Source organism: Syngnathus leptorhynchus, unplaced genomic scaffold (genome assembly GCF_054491065.1).
Source record: "Syngnathus leptorhynchus isolate UIUO unplaced genomic scaffold, UIUO_Slep HiC_scaffold_75, whole genome shotgun sequence".
Lineage (NCBI taxonomy): Eukaryota > Metazoa > Chordata > Actinopteri > Syngnathiformes > Syngnathidae > Syngnathus > Syngnathus leptorhynchus.
The window spans coordinates 130,001-146,846 of record NW_028232042.1 but is presented as its reverse complement, the minus strand read 5'-3'; positions in this window follow the sequence as shown (position 1 = coordinate 146,846).

Genomic DNA, 16,846 nt, shown 5'->3' with positions numbered 1-16,846 from the left:
CCTACCAAGGCGGGTCATGAGTGCCAGTCGGTCAGTTGGGTGAGGGGGTACTCGGAGGCCCGCCGGGAGCAGACGGGCGACCGGGGATGGGGGGCGTACGCGGGCGGGCGCCGGGAGAAGACGGCCCGTCCGGGGTCGAATCTCGGCCTGTGTTTTCGGAGCCGGCCGGGCATCACGCTCCCTCCTTGGATGGACAACATTCGTAGTTGACACTTTGTGTCATTTTATCCGAGCGGGCGGGCGCCTCGAGAGGCGGACCGTCCGGGGCGACTCTCGGCCTGTGTTTTCGGAGCCGGCCGGGCATCACGCTCCCTCCTTGGATGGACAACATTCGTAGTTGACACTTTGTGTCATTTTATCCGAGCGGGCGGGCGCCTCGAGAGGCGGACCGTCCGGGGCGACTCTCGGCCTGTGTTTTCGGAGCCGGCCGGGCCTCACGCTCCCTCCTTGGATGGACAACATTCGTAGTTGACACTTTGTGTCATTTTATCCGAGCGGGCGGGCGCCGCGAGGCGGACCGTCCGGGGCGACTCTCGGCCTGTGTTTAAGGAGCCGGCCGGGCATCACGCTCCTTCCTTGGATGGACAACATTCGCAGTTGACACTTTGTGTCATTTTATCCGAGCAGACGGGCGCCGCGAGGCGGACCGTCCGGGGCGACTCTCGGCCTGTGTTTTCGGAGCCGGCCGGGCATCACGCTCCCTCCTTGGATGGACAACATTCGTAGTTGACACTTTGTGTCATTTTATCCGAGCAGACGGGCGCCGCGAGGCGACCGTCCGGGGCGACTCTCGGCCTGTGTTTAAGGAGCCGGCCGGGCATCACGCTCCTTCCTTGGATGGACAACATTCGTAGTTGACACTTTGTGTCATTTTATCCGAGCGGGCGGGCGCCGCGAGGCGGACCGTCCGGGGCGACTCTCGGCCTGTGTTTAAGGAGCCGGCCGGGCATCACGCTCCTTCCTTGGATGGACAACATTCGCAGTTGACACTTTGTGTCATTTTATCCGAGCAGACGGGCGCCGCGAGGCGGACCGTCCGGGGCGACTCTCGGCCTGTGTTTTCGGAGCCGGCCGGGCATCACGCTCCCTCCTTGGATGGACAACATTCGTAGTTGACACTTTGTGTCATTTTATCCGAGCAGACGGGCGCCGCGAGGCGGACCGTCCGGGGCGACTCTCGGCCTGTGTTTAAGGAGCCGGCCGGGCATCACGCTCCTTCCTTGGATGGACAACATTCGCAGTTGACACTTTGTGTCATTTTGTTCGGCCTGTGTTTAAGGAGGCGGCCGTCCTCCACTCGGTCCGTGTTTAAGGAGCGACACTCGCGCTCCGGTTCGGCCTGTATTTAGGGAGGCGGCCGTCCTCCGCTTGGTCTGTGTTAAGGGCGACACTCTGTCCATGTTTGAGGAGCCTGGCCCTGACGCTCCTCTCCGGCCTGTGTTTAAGGAGGCGGCCGTCCTCCCCTTGGTCCGTGTTAAGGGCGACACTCGGTCCATGTTTGAGGAGCCTGGCCCTGACGCTCCTCTCCGGCCTGTGTTTAAGGAGGCGGCCGTCCTCCCCTTGGTCCGTGTTAAGGGCGACACTCGGTCCATGTTTGAGGAGCCTGGCCCTGACGCTCCTCTCCGGCCTGTGTTTAAGGAGGCGGCCGTCCTCCCCTTGGTCTGTGTTAAGGGCGACACTCGGTCCATGTTTGAGGAGCCTGGCCCTGACGCTCCTCTCCGGCCTGTGTTTAAGGAGGCGGCCGTCCTCCCCTTGGTCTGTGTTAAGGGCGACACTCGGTCCATGTTTGAGGAGCCTGGCCCTGACGCTCCTCTCCGGCCTGTGTTTAAGGAGGCGGCCGTCCTCCCCTTGGTCTGTGTTAAGGGCGACACTCGGTCCATGTTTGAGGAGCCTGGCCCTGACGCTCCTCTCCGGCCTGTGTTTAAGGAGGCGGCCGTCCTCCCCTTGGTCTGTGTTAAGGGCGACACTCGGTCCGTGTTTAAGGAGCGGCCCTCGCGCTCCGGTTCGGCCTGTATTTAGGGAGGCGGCCGTCCTCCGCTTGGTCTGTGTTAAGGGCGACACTCGGTCCGTGTTTAAGGAGCCGGCCCTGACGCTCCTCTTCGGCCTGTGTTTAAGGAGGCGGCCGTCCTCCACTTCCTTCCATGCACCACCACATTCGCAGTTGACACTTTGCCATTTTTTCAGAGAGGTGACACTTAGTCGTTTTTTCGAAAGTTGACACTTAGTCGTTTTTTCGAAAGTTGACACTTTGCCGTTTTTTCAGAGAGGCGACACTTAGTCGTTTTTTCGAAAGTTGACACTTAGCCGTTTTTTCGAAAGTTGACACTTAGCCGTTTTTTCGAAAGTTGACACTTAGCCGTTTTTTCGAAAGTTGACACTTAGTCACTTTTTCGCCACAGTGACACCTCCAGCGCGTGCCACGGCGCTTTTCAGGTCTTCTATCCGACCTTGTGCTGTCGAGGACGGCGTGTCCGACGCCGTGGGGAGACCAGCACCATCTCCTCCATACTCGTAAACGGGGTGCTTTGGAAAACGGGGGGAAAGTCGATGAGTACACTGACTACTGGGACCATTTCATTGTACTCTGGCGCACCTGAAGACCAAAAAAGGTACTGCACCTTAGCCCGGGTACCTCACCCCCTGGTACCTCGAGGAGAACTTAGAAAAATTTCGACAAATTTTTGGTGAGCTCCAGGGAGAGAGGCTGATTTTTCGCTTTTTGAGGCCGACCGCCGAACCGGCGCGGGGCGGACTCACAAGCACCGCAGAGCCGTGGGCACTTAGTCGTTTTTTCAGAGAGGCGACACTTAGTCGTTTTTTCAGAGGCGACACTTAGTCGTTTTTTCGAAAGTTGACACTTAGCCGTTTTTTCGAAAGTCGACACTTAGCCGTTTTTTTGGAAAGTTGACACTTAGTCGTTTTTTCGAAAGTTGACACTTAGTCGTTTTTTCGCCACAATTGGCTCTGAGCTCCAGGGGGAGAGCCTGGTTTTGCCTTATTTCAGGCCGGCTGGGGAACCGGCGCGGGTCGGATGCACGAGCCCGGCAGAGCCGTGGGCACTTAGAAAATTTTCGCCGATTAAGCTGGGACCTCCAGGCGGAGACCGGCATTCCTCGTCCTCGGGGTTCGACCCAGGAACCGGCGCTGGGCAGACGCCGTAGCCACGCAGAGCCGTGGGCACTTAGAAAATATTCGCCAAGTTGGCTCTGAGCTCCAGGCGGAGAGGCTGGTTTTGCCTTATTTCAGGCCGGCTGGGGAACCGGCGCGGGTCGGATGCACGAGCCCGCAGAGCCGTGGGCACTTTGCCATTTTCTCAGAGTCGACACTTAGTCGTTTTTTCAGAGAGGCGACACTCTGTCGTTTTTTCGAAAGTTGACACTTTGCCGTTTTTTCAGAGAGGCGACACTTAGCCGTTTTTTCGAAAGTTGACACTTAGCCGTTTTTTCGAAAGTCGACACTTAGCCGTTTTTTCAGAGATGTGACACTTAGAAACTTTTTGCCAAGTTGGCTGTGAGCTCCAGGAGGAGACCGTCATTTTTCGTCATTCGAGGCCGACTGCGGAACCGGCGCTGGGCGGACGCCAAAGCTCGGCAGGGCCGTGGGCACTTAGAAACTTTTTGCCAAGTTGGCTGTGAGCTCCAGGAGGAGACCGTCATTTTTCGTCATTCGAGGCCGACTGCGGAACCGGCGCTGGGCGGACGCCAAAGCTCGGCAGGGCCGTGGGCACTTAGAAACTTTTTGCCAAGTTGGCTGTGAGCTCCAGGAGGAGACCGTCATTTTTCGTCATTCGAGGCCGACTGCGGAACCGGCGCTGAGCGGACGCCAAAGCTCGGCAGGGCCGTGGGCACTTAGAAACTTTTTGCCAAGTTGGCTGTGAGCTCCAGGAGGAGACCGTTATTTTTCGTCATTCGAGGCCGACTGCGGAACCGGCGCTGAGCGGACGCCAAAGCTCGGCATGGCCGTGGGCACTTAGAAACTTTTTGCCAAGTTGGCTGTGAGCTCCAGGAGGAGACCGTTATTTTTCGTCATTCGAGGCCGACTGCGGAACCGGCGCTGGGCGGACGCCAAAGCTCGGCAGGGCCGTGGGCACTTAGAAACTTTTTGCCAAGTTGGCTGTGAGCTCCAGGAGGAGACCGTTATTTTTCGTCATTCGAGGCCGACTGCGGAACCGGCGCTGAGCGGACGCCAAAGCTCGGCAGGGCCGTGGGCACTTAGAAACTTTTTGCCAAGTTGGCTGTGAGCTCCAGGAGGAGACCGTTATTTTTCGTCATTCGAGGCCGACTGCGGAACCGGCGCTGGGCGGACGCCAAAGCTCGGCAGGGCCGTGGGCACTTAGAAACTTTTTGCCAAGTTGGCTGTGAGCTCCAGGAGGAGACCGTTATTTTTCGTCATTCGAGGCCGACTGCGGAACCGGCGCTGGGCGGACGCCAAAGCTCGGCAGGGCCGTGGGCACTTAGAAACTTTTTGCCAAGTTGGCTGTGAGCTCCAGGAGGAGACCGTTATTTTTCGTCATTCGAGGCCGACTGCGGAACCGGCGCTGGGCGGACGCCAAAGCTCGGCAGGGCCGTGGGCACTTAGAAACTTTTTGCCAAGTTGGCTGTGAGCTCCAGGAGGAGACCGTTATTTTTCGTCATTCTAGGCCGGCTGCAGAACCGGCGCGGGTCGGATGCACGAGCCCGCAGAGCCGTGGGCACTTTGCCACTTTTTCGCCACAATTGGCTGTGAGCTCCAGGAGGAGACCGTTATTTTTCGTCATTCTAGGCCGGTTGCAGAACCGGCGCGGCTCGGATGCACGAGCCCGCAGAGCCGTGGGCACTTAGAAAATTTTCAGAGAGGCGACACTTTGCCATTTTTTCAGAGAGGTGACACTTAGTCGTTTTTTCGAAAGTTGACACTTAGCCGTTTTTTCGAAAGTTGACACTTAGTCGTTTTTTCGAAAGTTGACACTTAGTCGTTTTTTCGCCAAAGTGCCCACCTCCAGCGCGTGCCACGGCGCTTTCCAGGTCTTCTATCCGACCTTGTGCTGTCGAGGACGGCGTGTCCGACGCCGTGGGGAGACCAGCACCATCTCCTCCATACTCGTAAACGAGGTGCTTTGGAAAACGGGGGGAAAGTCGATGAGTACACTGACTACTGGGACCATTTCATTGTACTCTGGCGCACCTGAAGACCAAAAAAGGTACTGCACCTTAGCCCGGGTACCTCACCCCCTGGTACCTCGAGGAGAACTTAGAAAAATTTCGACAAATTTTTGGTGAGCTCCAGGGAGAGAGGCTGATTTTTTGCTTTTTGAGGCCGACCGCCGAACCGGCGCGGGGCGGACTCACAAGCCCCGCAGAGCCGTGGGCACTTAGTCGTTTTTTCGAAAGTTGACACTTAGCCGTTTTTTCGAAAGTTGACACTTAGCCGTTTTTTCGAAAGTCGACACTTAGCCGTTTTTTCGAAAGTTGACACTTAGTCGTTTTTTCGCCGATTTTGCTGGGACCTCCAGGCGAGGACCGGCGTTTTTCGTCTTCCGGGTCCGACCCGGGAACCAGCGCCGAGCGGACACATTCGCTCGCTAGTGCCGTTGGCACTTAGAAAATTTTTCGTTTGTCATGAGCTCCGGGCGGAGACCGGCGTTTTTCGTCTTCCGGGTTCGACCCGGGAACCAGCGCCGAGCGGACACATTCGCTCGCTAGTGCCGTTGGCACTTAGAAAATTTTTCGTTTGTCATGAGCTCCGGGCGGAGACCGGCGTTTTTCGTCTTCCGGGTTCGACCCGGGAACCAGCGCCGAGCGGACACATTCGCTCGCTAGTGCCGTTGGCACTTAGAAAATTTTTCGTTTGTCATGAGCTCCGGGCGGAGACCGGCGTTTTTCGTCTTCCGGGTTCGACCCGGGAACCAGCGCCGAGCGGACACATTCGCTCGCTAGTGCCGTTGGCACTTAGAAAATTTTTCGTTTGTCATGAGCTCCGGGCGGAGACCGGCGTTTTTCGTCTTCCGGGTTCGACCCGGGAACCAGCGCCGAGCGGACACATTCGCTCGCTAGTGCCGTTGGCACTTAGAAAATTTTTCGTTTGTCATGAGCTCCGGGCGGAGAGCGGCGTTTTTCGTCTTCCGGGTTCGACCCGGGAACCAGCGCCGAGCGGACACATTCGCTCGCTAGTGCCGTTGGCACTTAGAAAATTTTTCGTTTGTCATGAGCTCCGGGCGGAGAGCGGCGTTTTTCGTCTTCCGGGTTCGACCCGGGAACCAGCGCCGAGCGGACACATTCGCTCGCTAGTGCCGTTGGCACTTAGAAAATTTTTCGTTTGTCATGAGCTCCGGGCGGAGAGCGGCGTTTTTCGTCTTCCGGGTTCGACCCGGGAACCAGCGCCGAGCGGACACATTCGCTCGCTAGTGCCGTTGGCACTTAGAAAATTTTTCGTTTGTCATGAGCTCCGGGCGGAGAGCGGCGTTTTTCGTCTTCCGGGTTCGACCCGGGAACCAGCGCCGAGCGGACACATTCGCTCGCTAGTGCCGTTGGCACTTAGAAAATTTTTCGTTTGTCATGAGCTCCGGGCGGAGAGCGGCGTTTTTCGTCTTCCGGGTTCGACCCGGGAACCAGCGCCGAGCGGACACATTCGCTCGCTAGTGCCGTTGGCACTTAGAAAATTTTTCGTTTGTCATGAGCTCCGGGCGGAGACCGGCATTTTTCGTCATTCGAGGCCGACGGGGGAACCAGCCGGAGCGGACACGTTTGCTCGGAAGAGCCGTTGGCACTTAGAAAAAATTCCGTGTCTCGTGAGCTCCAGGGGGGACAGGCTGGTTTTATTCATCCGTAGCCGACATGGGAACCAGCGCGGAGCGGATTGGTGTTGCGCTGCCATATACCTCATCTCTCTCAGGAGTCCCCCCCTTATACGTGCCGATGGTGTTTTGGAAAACGGGGGGTAACTGGATGAGTACACTGACTAGGGGGACCAGTACACTAGCGAGTGGGACCAGTACACTGACTAGTGGGACCAACACACTATGAGCGCCTGGTACCTAAAATGGAAGTATAGAGGCCGAATTTCGGGCAAGATCACGCCGGGTTAGGCTTCCAGGACCTCGGCTAAGCAATTTTAACGGGTTGCCCGGTTCTTTTTTGAACCAGCCCGGTTCTTTTTTTTATCCAACCCGGTTCTTTTTACACTTCCAGCTGGAGCTCGGGAGCGGCTTTTTGCACAAGATCACGCCGTGTTAGGCTTCCAGGACCTCGGCTAAGCAATTTTAACGGGTCGCCCGGTTCTTTTTTGATCCAGCCCGGTTCTTTTTTTATCCAGCCCGGTTCTTTTTACACTTCCAGCTGGAGCTCGGGAGCGGCTTTTTGCACAAGATCACGCCGTGTTAGGCTTCCAGGACCTCGGCTAAGCAATTTTAACGGGTCGCCCGGTTCTTTTTTGATCCAGCCCGGTTCTTTTTTTTATCCAGCCCGGTTCTTTTTACACTTCCAGCTGGAGCTCGGGAGCGGCTTTTTGCACAAGATCACGCCGTGTTAGGCTTCCAGGACCTCGGCGAAGCAATTTTAACGGGTCGCCCGGTTCTTTTTTGATCCAGCCCGGTTCTTTTTTTTATCCAGCCCGGTTCTTTTTACACTTCCAGCTGGAGCTCGGGAGCGGCTTTTTGCACAAGATCACGCCGTGTTAGGCTTCCAGGACCTCGGCTAAGCAATTTTAACGGGTCGCCCGGTTCTTTTTTGATCCAGCCCGGTTCTTTTTTTTATCCAGCCCGGTTCTTTTTACACTTCCAGCTGGAGCTCGGGAGCGGCTTTTTGCACAAGATCACGCCGTGTTAGGCTTCCAGGACCTCGGCTAAGCAATTTTAACGGGTCGCCCGGTTCTTTTTTGATCCAGCCCGGTTCTTTTTTTTATCCAGCCTGGTTCTTTTTACACTTCCAGCTGGAGCTCGGGAGCGGCTTTTTGCACAAGATCACGCCGTGTTAGGCTTCCAGGACCTCGGCTAAGCAATTTTAACGGGTCGCCCGGTTCTTTTTTTGATCCAGCCCGGTTCTTTTTTTATCCAGCCCGGTTCTTTTTACACTTCCAGCTGGAGCTCAGCAGCGGCTTTTTGCACAAGATCACGCCGGGTTAGGCTTCCAGGACCTCGGCTAAGCAATTTTAACGGGTCGCCCGGTTCTTTTTTTGATCCAGCCCGGTTCTTTTTTTATCCAGCCCGGTTCTTTTTACACTTCCAGCTGGAGCTCGGGAGCGGCTTTTTGCACAAGATCACGCCGTGTTAGGCTTCCAGGACCTCGGCTAAGCAATTTTAATGGGCCGCCCGGTTCTTTTTTGATCCAGCCCGGTTCTTTTTTTATCCAGCCCGGTTCTTTTTACACTTCCAGCTGGAGCTCGGGAGCGGCTTTTTGCACAAGATCACGCCGTGTTAGGCTTCCAGGACCTCGGCGAAGCAATTTTAACGGGTCGCCCGGTTCTTTTTTGATCCAGCCCGGTTCTTTTTTTTATCCAGCCCGGTTCTTTTTACACTTCCAGCTGGAGCTCGGGAGCGGCTTTTTGCACAAGATCACGCCGTGTTAGGCTTCCAGGACCTCGGCTAAGCAATTTTAACGGGTCGCCCGGTTCTTTTTTGATCCAGCCCGGTTCTTTTTTTTATCCAGCCCGGTTCTTTTTTTTATCCAGCCTGGTTCTTTTTACACTTCCAGCTGGAGCTCGGGAGCGGCTTTTTGCACAAGATCACGCCGTGTTAGGCTTCCAGGACCTCGGCTAAGCAATTTTAACGGGTCGCCCGGTTCTTTTTTTTATCCAGCCCGGTTCTTTTTTTTTATCCAGCCTGGTTCTTTTTACACTTCCAGCTGGAGCTCGGGAGCGGCTTTTTGCACAAGAACACGCCGTGTTAGGCTTCCAGGACCTCGGCTAAGCAATTTTAACGGGTCGCCCGGTTCTTTTTTGATCCAGCCCGGTTCTTTTTTTTATCCAGCCCGGTTCTTTTTACACTTCCAGCTGGAGCTCGGGAGCGGCTTTTTGCACAAGAACACGCCGTGTTAGGCTTCCAGGACCTCGGCTAAGCAATTTTAACGGGTCGCCCGGTTCTTTTTTGATCCAGCCCGGTTCTTTTTTTTATCCAGCCCGGTTCTTTTTACACTTCCAGCTGGAGCTCGGGAGCGGCTTTTTGCACAAGAACACGCCGTGTTAGGCTTCCAGGACCTCGGCTAAGCAATTTTAACGGGTCGCCCGGTTCTTTTTTGAACCAGCCCGGTTCTTTTTTTTATCCAGCCCGGTTCTTTTTACACTTCCAGCTGGAGCTCGGGAGCGGCTTTTTGCACAAGAACACGCCGTGTAAGGCTTCCAGGACCTCGGCTAAGCAATTTTAACGGGTCGCCCGGTTCTTTTTTGAACCAGCCCGGTTCTTTTTTTTATCCAGCCCGGTTCTTTTTACACTTCCAGCTGGAGCTCGGGAGCGGCTTTTTGCACAAGATCACGCCGTGTTAGGCTTCCAGGACCTCGGCTAAGCAACTTTAACGGGTCGCCCGGTTCTTTTTTGATCCAGCCCGGTTCTTTTTTTTATCCAGCCCGGTTCTTTTTACACTTCCAGCTGGAGCTCGGGAGCGGCTTTTTGCACAAGATCACGCCGTGTTAGGCTTCCAGGACCTCGGCTAAGCAATTTTAACGGGTCGCCCGGTTCTTTTTTGATCCAGCCCGGTTCTTTTTTTTATCCAGCCCGGTTCTTTTTACACTTCCAGCTGGAGCTCGGGAGCGGCTTTTTGCACAAGAACACGCCGTGTTAGGCTTCCAGGACCTCGGCTAAGCAATTTTAACGGGTCGCCCGGTTCTTTTTTGATCCAGCCCGGTTCTTTTTTTTATCCAGCCCGGTTCTTTTTACACTTCCAGCTGGAGCTCGGGAGCGGCTTTTTGCACAAGAACACGCCGTGTTAGGCTTCCAGGACCTCGGCTAAGCAATTTTAACGGGTCGCCCGGTTCTTTTTTGAACCAGCCCGGTTCTTTTTTTGATCCAGCCCGGTTCTTTTTAAACTTCCAGCTGGAGCTCGGGAGCGGCTTTTTGCACAAGATCACGCCGGGTTAGGCTTCCAGGACCTCGGCTAAGCAATTTTAACGGGTCGCCCGGTTCTTTTTTGATCCAGCCCGGTTCTTTTTTTTTTATCCAGCCTGGTTCTTTTTACACTTCCAGCTGGAGCTCGGGAGCGGCTTTTTGCACAAGATCACGCCGTGTTAGGCTTCCAGGACCTCGGCTAAGCAATTTTAACGGGTCGCCCGGTTCTTTTTTGATCCAGCCCGGTTCTTTTTCCACTTCCAGCTGGAGCTCAGCAGCGGCTTTTTGCACAAGATCACGCCGGGTTAGGGTTCCAGGACCTCGGCTAAGCAATTTTAACGGGCCGCCCGGTTCTTTTTTTGATCCAGCCCGGTTCTTTTTACACTTCCAGCTGGAGCTCAGCAGCGGCTTTTTGCACAAGATCACGCCGGGTTAGGCTTCCAGGACCTCGGCTAAGCACTTCTAACGGGCCCTGGTCCACCCCTGCCAGCGCATTTCAAAACTTGGCATTAATTTCGACCTAAGAGACGAAGTCTGATTTTTTTCTACCACTTGGGCGGCCTTTTTGCACCCAGAACACCCGCACCGGCACCATAAATTCGAAGGGTGCCGAGTGCGTCGGCGCAGATTCTGCGACGGAGTGACACTTCCCTCTTGTGGACATTCGGCGGTAGGTGAAATGCGCACTCGGTCTTCTCTTTTCTTTTCCTTCCAGTGAAACTTTGGCAACATTCTGCGAGCTGCTGGCTTCCAGAACCTCGGCCAAGCAGGTGGAGGATTTTTTTCCACTTCCAGCTGGAGGTGAGGAGGGACTTTTTGGGCAAGATCACGCCGACTTAGCAAGCAAGGTGGAAGTGCCAGCATGCAGTGGCTGGAAGTGTGGATGTGGAGCTCCAGCACCCTCCCTGCCTATGGAAGTGTGGAGCTCCAGCACCCTCCCTGCCTATGGAAGTGTGGAGCTCCAGCACCCTCCCTGCCTATGGAAGTGTGGAGCTCCAGCACCCTCCCTGCCTATGGAAGTGTGGAGCTCCAGCACCCTCCCTGCCTATGGAAGTGTGGAGCTCCAGCACCCTCCCTGCCTATGGAAGTGTGGAGCTCCAGCACCCTCCCTGCCTATGGAAGTGTGGAGCTCCAGCACCCTCCCTGCCTATGGAAGTGTGGAGCTCCAGCACCCTCCCTGCCTATGGAAGTGTGGAGCTCCAGCACCCTCCCTGCCTATGGAAGTGTGGAGCTCCAGCACCCTCCCTGCCTATGGAAGTGTGGAGCTCCAGCACCCTCCCTGCCTATGGAAGTGTGGAGCTCCAGCACCCTCCCTGCCTATGGAAGTGTGGAGCTCCAGCACCCTCCCTGCCTATGGAAGTGTGGAGCTCCAGCACCCTCCCTGCCTATGGAAGTGTGGAGCTCCAGCACCCTCCCTGCCTATGGAAGTGTGGAGCTCCAGCACCCTCCCTGCCTATGGAAGTGTGGAGCTCCAGCACCCTCCCTGCCTATGGAAGTGTGGAGCTCCAGCACCCTCCCTGCCTATGGAAGTGTGGAGCTCCAGCACCCTCCCTGCCTATGGAAGTGTGGAGCTCCAGCACCCTCCCTGCCTATGGAAGTGTGGAGCTCCAGCACCCTCCCTGCCTATGGAAGTGTGGAGCTCCAGCACCCTCCCTGCCTATGGAAGTGTGGAGCTCCAGCACCCTCCCTGCCTATGGAAGTGTGGAGCTCCAGCACCCTCCCTGCCTATGGAAGTGTGGAGCTCCAGCACCCTCCCTGCCTATGGAAGTGTGGAGCTCCAGCACCCTCCCTGCCTATGGAAGTGTGGAGCTCCAGCACCCTCCCTGCCTATGGAAGTGTGGAGCTCCAGCACCCTCCCTGCCTATGGAAGTGTGGAGCTCCAGCACCCTCCCTGCCTATGGAAGTGTGGAGCTCCAGCACCCTCCCTGCCTATGGAAGTGTGGAGCTCCAGCACCCTCCCTGCCTATGGAAGTGTGGAGCTCCAGCACCCTCCCTGCCTATGGAAGTGTGGAGCTCCAGCACCCTCCCTGCCTATGGAAGTGTGGAGCTCCAGCACCCTCCCTGCCTATGGAAGTGTGGAGCTCCAGCACCCTCCCTGCCTATGGAAGTGTGGAGCTCCAGCACCCTCCCTGCCTATGGAAGTGTGGAGCTCCAGCACCCTCCCTGCCTATGGAAGTGTGGAGCTCCAGCACCCTCCCTGCCTATGGAAGTGTGGAGCTCCAGCACCCTCCCTGCCTATGGAAGTGTGGAGCTCCAGCACCCTCCGTGCCTAGGGAAGTGTGGAGCTCCAGCACCCTCCGTGCCTATGGAAGAGCCACCTCCGCGGGCATGCTGCTCAACCACGCCGGCCCAGAGTTCCAGCCGCTCGGCTACACTCTCTCACAAGCCCCGCCTGGAGCTCCCCAGCCCGCCCCTGGTACCTCAACTACCGAGGCCAGCCGCTCGACCAGGCCGGCCCAGAGTTCCAGCCGCTCGGATAAGCTCTGTCACTCTCCCGCTAAGCAGCCACCGGTAACGGGGAAATGTCGCCGCCTTGTGGACACGCCGTTGTAAATGAATGGGCTTTCGCACTTAGTGCAATTTTCGCCAGCTCCGTGGCTGCAAGTATGGAGCTATGGAGCTATGGAGCCACCAGACAGGCTGGAGCTCTGGAGCTATGGAAGTATGGAGCTCTGGAGCTATGGAGCTATGGAGCTATGGAGCTCTGGGGCTATGGAGCTATGGAGCTATGGAGCTCTGGAGCTCTGGTGCTATGGAGCTCTGGAGCTCTGGTGCTATGGAGCTATGGAGCTATGGAGCTATGGAGCTATGGAGCTATGGAAGTCTGGAGCTATGGAAGTATGGAGCTATGGAAGTATGGAGCTATGGAGCTATGGAGCTATGGAGCTATGGAGCCACCAGCCAGCACCCTCCGTGGCTCAACCACGCCGGCCCAGAGTTCCAGCCGCTCGGCTTCACTCTCTCACAAGCCCCGCCTGGAGCTCCCCAGCCCGCCCCTGGTACCTCAACTACCGAGGCCAGCCGCTCGACCAGGCCGGCCCAGAGTTCCAGCCGCTCGGCTTCACTCTCTCACAAGACCCGCCTGGAGCTCCCCGGCCCACCCCTGGTACCTCAACTACCGAGGCCAGCCGTTCGACCACGCCGGCGCAGAGTTCCAGCCGCTCGGATAAGCTCTGTCACTCTCCTGCCGCGCAGCCACCGGTAACGGGGAAATGTCGCCGCCTTGTGGACACGCCCTTGTAAATGAATGGGCTTTCGCACTTAGTGCAATTTTCGCCAACTCTCTGACTGGAGCTATGGAAGTATGGAGCTATGGAGCCACCAGCCACCCAGGCTGGAGCTATGGAGCTCTGGTGCTATGGAGCTCTGGTGCTATGGAGCTATGGAGCTCTGGAGCTCTGGTGCTATGGAGCTATGGAGCTCTGGAAGTATGGAGCTATGGAGCTCTGGAGGTATGGAGCTATGGAGCCCTGGAGCCCTGGAGCTATGGAGCCCTGGAGCTATGGAGCCCTGGAGCCCTGGAGCTATGGAGCCCTGGAGCTATGGAGCTATGGAGCTCTGGTGCTATGGAGCTATGGAGCTCTGGTGCTATGGAGCTATGGAGCTCTGGTGCTATGGAGCTATGGAGCTCTGGTGCTATGGAGCTATGGAGCTCTGGTGCTATGGAGCTATGGAGCTGGTGCTATGGAGCTATGGAGCTCTGGTGCTATGGAGCTATGGAGCTCTGGTGCTATGGAGCTCTGGTGCTATGGAGCTATGGAGCTCTGGTGCTATGGAGCTATGGAGCTCTGGTGCTATGGAGCTATGGAGCTCTGGTGCTATGGAGCTCTGGTGCTATGGAGCTATGGAGCTCTGGTGCTATGGAGCTCTGGAGCTCTGGAGGTATGGAGCTATGGAGGTATGGAGCCACCAGCCAGCACCCTCCGTGGCTGGATCAATGGAAGTGTTTAGGTACCAGGCGGCCAAAGTGCCGAGGCCTCACGCTCGACCACGCCGGCGCAGAGTTCCAGCCGCTCGGATGAGCTCTGTCACTCTCCCGCCGCGCAGCCACCGGTAACGGGGAAATGTCGCCGCCTTGTGGACACGCCGTTGTAAATGAATGGGCTTTCGCACTTAGTGCAATTTTCGCCAACTCTCTGACTTAGAGCTATGGAAGTATGGAGCTATGGAGCCACCAGCCACCCAGGCTGGAGCTATGGAGCTCTGGAGCTCTGGTGCTATGGAGCTCTGGAGGTATGGAGCTATGGAGCTATGGAGCTATGGAGCTATGGAGCCCTGGAGCTCTGGAGGTATGGAGCTATGGTGCTATGGAGCTCTGAAGCCATGGAGCTCTGGTGCTATGGAGCTCTGGAGGTATGGAGCTCTGGAGGTATGGAGCTATGGAGCCCTGGAGCCCTGGAGCTATGGAGCCCTGGAGCTATGGAGCCCTGGAGCCCTGGAGCTATGGAGCCCTGGAGCTATGGAGCCCTGGAGCCCTGGAGCTATGGAGCCCTGGAGCTATGGAGCTATGGAGCCCTGGAGCTATGGAGCTATGGAGCTCTGGTGCTATGGAGCTATGGAGCTCTGGTGCTATGGAGCTATGGAGCTCTGGTGCTATGGAGCTATGGAGCTCTGGTGCTATGGAGGTATGGAGCTCTGGTGCTATGGAAGTATGGAGCTATGGAGCTATGGAAGTATGGAGCTATGGAGCTATGGAGCTCTGGTGCTATGGAGGTATGGAGCTCTGGTGCTATGGAAGTATGGAGCTATGGAGCTATGGAAGTATGGAGCTATGGAGCTATGGAGCTCTGGTGCTATGGAGCTATGGAGCTCTGGTGCTATGGAGCTATGGAGCTCTGGTGCTATGGAGCTATGGAGCTCTGGTGCTATGGAGCTATGGAGCTCTGGTGCTATGGAGCTATGGAGCTCTGGTGCTATGGAGCTATGGAGCTCTGGTGCTATGGAGCTATGGAGCTATGGAGCCACCAGCCAGCACCCTCCGTGGCTGGATCAATGGAAGTGTTTTAGGTACCAGGCAGCCAAAGGGCCGGGGCCTCACGCTCGACCACGCCGGCGCAGAGTTCCAGCCGCTCGGATAAGCTCTGTCACTCACCCGCCACGCAGCCACCGGTAACGGGGAAATGTCGCCGCCTGGCGGACACGCCGTTGTAAATGAATGGGCTTTCGCACTTAGTGCAATTTTCGCCAACTCTCTGACTGGAGCTATGGAAGTATGGAGCTATGGAGCCACCAGCCACCCAGGCTGGAGCTATGGAGCTCTGGAGGTATGGAGCTCTGGAGGTATGGAGCTCTGGTGCTATGGAGCTATGGAGCTATGGAGCTATGGAGCTCTGGTGCTATGGAGCTCTGGAGCTCTGGTGCTATGGAGCTATGGAGCTCTGGTGCTATGGAGCTATGGAGCTCTGGTGCTATGGAGCTATGGAGCTCTGGTGCTATGGAGCTATGGAGCTCTGGTGCTATGGAGCTATGGAGCTCTGGTGCTATGGAGCTATGGAGCTCTGGTGCTATGGAGCTATGGAGCTCTGGTGCTATGGAGCTATGGAGCTCTGGTGCTATGGAGCTATGGAGCTATGGAGCCACCAGCCAGCACCCTCCGTGGCTGGATCAATGGAAGTGTTTTAGGTACCAGGCAGCCAAAGGGCCGGGGCCTCACGCTCGACCACGCCGGCGCAGAGTTCCAGCCGCTCGGATAAGCTCTGTCACTCACCCGCCACGCAGCCACCGGTAACGGGGAAATGTCGCCGCCTGGCGGACACGCCGTTGTAAATGAATGGGCTTTCGCACTTAGTGCAATTTTCGCCAACTCTCTGACTGGAGCTATGGAAGTATGGAGCTATGGAGCCACCAGCCACCCAGGCTGGAGCTATGGAGCTCTGGAGGTATGGAGCTATGGAGCCCTGGAGCTATGGAGCTATGGAGCCCTGGAGCTATGGAGCCCTGGAGCTATGGAGCTATGGAGCTCTGGTGCTATGGAGCTATGGAGCTCTGGTGCTATGGAGCTATGGAGCTCTGGTGCTATGGAGCTATGGAGCTCTGGTGCTATGGAGCTATGGAGCTCTGGTGCTATGGAGCTATGGAGCTATGGAGCCACCAGCCAGCACCCTCCGTGGCTGGATCAATGGAAGTGTTTTAGGTACCAGGCAGCCAAAGGGCCGGGGCCTCACGCTCGACCACGCCGGCGCAGAGGTCCAGCCGCTCGGATAAGCTCTGTCACTCACCCGCCGCGCAGCCACCGGTAACGGGGAAATGTCGCCGCCTGGCGGACACGCCGTTGTAAATGAATGGGCTTTCGCACTTAGTGCAATTTTAGCCAACTCCGTGGCTGCAAGTATGGAAGTATGGAGCTATGGAGCCACCAGCCAGCACCCTCCGCGGCTGGAGCTATGGAAGTATGGAGCTATGGAGCTCTGGGGCTATGGAAGTATGGAGCTCTGGGGCTATGGAGCTCCGGGGCTATGGAGCTCCGGGGCTATGGAGCTCCGGGGCTATGGAGCTATGGAGCTCCGGGGCTATGGAGCTCCGGGGCTATGGAGCTATGGAGCTCCGGGGCTATGGAGCTCCGGGGCTATGGAGCTATGGAGCTCCGGGGCTATGGAGCTCCGGGGCTATGGAGCTCCGGGGCTATGGAGCTCTGGAGCTATGGAAGTATGGATGATCCAGCACCCTCCGTGGCTGACCGCTGGTGCTCGGGGCCGGTGAACTCGGCACCCGCCGGAGGCGGGTGCCTCGGTGACCGCCGTCGCTTGGGGCCAGTGAACTCGGCACCCGCCTTCGGCGGGTGCCTCGGTGACCGGTTGTCGCTTGGGGCCAGTGAACTCGGCACCCGCCTTCGGC